The sequence below is a fragment of the Oryx dammah genome, unplaced genomic scaffold (genome assembly GCF_014754425.2).
Source record: "Oryx dammah isolate SB20612 unplaced genomic scaffold, SCBI_Odam_1.1 HiC_scaffold_14, whole genome shotgun sequence".
NCBI classification, from domain to species: domain Eukaryota; kingdom Metazoa; phylum Chordata; class Mammalia; order Artiodactyla; family Bovidae; genus Oryx; species Oryx dammah.
In genome coordinates, this window is record NW_024070198.1 from 28,935,704 (window position 1) to 28,938,191 (window position 2,488).

Genomic DNA, 2,488 nt, shown 5'->3' on the forward strand with positions numbered 1-2,488 from the left:
AGAAATTAAGCTGTCAGGGAGTATTTGTTTCTGCAGCAGAGTCCAGTCTATTCTGATTGCTGAAAACACTATTTTCCTGGTTGGTTTTCTTTTAAGCACAAATCTCAGGCTTAATCCTAATTTTACTTGTTTGAGTCATGTACTTACTACAGAATCATTCCCCAAGAGGACCAACACAGGAAAAACCAATAGGTTGCATTACATGTTCCATGACTTTAGTGATATTTTCATAAATAAATTATTATATAATGCTGCCAAATTCCTTGATTATTTGGTATAACATATGTCCACAGTCTATAAGTGGCTGCAAGAATAAGCATTCTAAAAACAAGAGTTTTGAAGTGCACTCGGCAGCCCCGCGGATCTGTCTCTTGCTTCAACAGTGCTTGGAAGGAACAGACCCAGGGATGCCCCTTGCTCCAGCCTCCGACCACCCTCCAACCTTTTTTCCAGTCGCAACCTCCGGAGTCAGCCACTCAGCTGTCCGCGATCACCGGGACCAGCCACCATTTTTTAACTCCTTATTATACCTGACAAATCATGAGCTCCCAGATTCGTCAGAATTATTCTACTGAGGTGGAGGCCACCGTCAACCGCCTGGTTAACATGCAACTGCGGGCCTCCTACACCTACCTCTCTCTGGGCTTCTATTTCGACCGCGATGATGTGACCCTGGAAGGAGTGGGTCACTTTTTTAGCGAATTGGCCAAGGAGAAGCGCGAGGGCGCGGAGCGTCTCTTGAAACTGCAAAACCAGCGTGGCGGCTGCGCCCTCTTCCTGGACGTGCAGAAGCCATCTCAAGATGAGTAGGGTAAAACCCAGATGCTATGGAAGCCGCCCTTCTCGTAGAGAAGAACCTGAATCAAGCCCTGCTGGATCTGCATGGCCTGGCTTCTGCCCGCGGAGACCCCCACATCTGTGACTTCCTGGAGAATCACTTCCTAGATGAGGAAGTGAAACTCATCAAGAAGATGGGTGACCACCTGACCAACCTCCGCAGGCTGGCTGGTCCCCAGGCTGGGTTGGGCGAGTATCTCTTCGAAAGGCTTACCCTCAAGCACGACTAGGGGCTTCCGGAGACCAGTGGCCATTGAAGAACCCACCTAACATCAGGGCTGCCTGAAGCCCCTCTCTGCAGCTACTAGGCAGCTTTTTAACACCCTGGAGCCCTCTCTCAAGCCTTTGACCAAATGGAAACAATAAAGCTTTTTGCAGCAAATAAATAAATAAATAAATAAAAACAAAAGTTTGTTCTGTATGGCAAAACCAATACAATATTGTAAAGTAAAAATAATAATAATAATAAAATAAAATTTTTTAAAAAAGAGCTTGTTCTCTTGCTAACATAGAATCACTGAATATTTTGTAGTTCAGTAGCCACATATTCCGTCAAATTTTTTTTCTCCTTCACACCACCTTTCAGGACTGGGAGTTAGCACTATTCAATTCAGTGCAGTGTGCTCAGTGGCCAAGTCTTGTCCAGCTCTTTGCAACCCCATGGACTGTAGCCTGCTAGGCTCCTCTGCCCATGGAATTTTCCAGTCAGGAGTACTGGAGTGGGTTGCCATTTCCTACTCCAAGGGATCTTCCCAACCCAGGGATTGAATTCACATCTCTTGCATCTCCTACATTGGCAGTTGGATTCTTTACCACTATCACCACCTGGGAAGTCCATTAATCCCATATGAGGGCCAATATTCATTTTAGAAAATCTCTTTTTTTCCTCTCTCTTAGTAAATAGAGCAAGAAATTTTCCTATTCTGAAGCCACAAAGAAAACATATACTAAGTATTTTGCAATGATATTAGTGAGATCTTTAAAAGCATATTGTTCCTCTCATTTTGAAATTTCACATTTCTTAGAAAATTTCTGCTTTCACAATTGGGCATAATCTTAAAGAAGAGCTCCTGTCATTCCTCCAGTTTTTCCAATTACCTGCAGCCACATTTTCTTTATGATTTAAATTTTATGGAATGGAGACTCTTACGGTGCCCTAACTAATATATGTATACATATATATGAGACCTGGAAGGTAGATATGCAGAATTGTATGCCCTGATTAGTGCTACAGATGATAAGATAGTACTGAAATTGCTCATGTTCACAAAAAAATTAAATATATATACTTAATCTTAAGAGTCTTTTTCAGATTCCTTTCCATTATTGTTATTATCAGATATTGAATATAGTACCCCATGATATACAGTAGGTCCTTGTTTATCTTCATATACAGAAGTGCATGGGGCTTCCCTGGCGGCTCAGAGAGTAAAGCATCTGCCTGCAGTGCAGGAGACCTGGGTTCGATCTCCAGGTCAGGAAGATTCCCTGGAGAAGGAAATGGCAACCCACTCCAGTATTCTAGCCTGGAAAATGCCATGGACAGAAGAGCCTGGTAGGCTACAGTCAATGGGATCGCAGAGTTGTACACGACTGAGCAGCTTCACTTTTCTCTTGGTAGTGTGTGTAGGTTAATCCCAAATTCCTAATT

At 43.2% G+C, this 2,488-nt stretch overlaps 1 pseudogene; it reads left to right on the forward strand.

Annotated features, from left to right (window-relative positions):
• The first annotated feature begins 378 nt into the window (after positions 1–378).
• On the forward strand, positions 379–1,219 carry LOC120873615 (annotated as a pseudogene).
• The last annotated feature ends 1,269 nt before the right edge of the window (positions 1,220–2,488 follow it).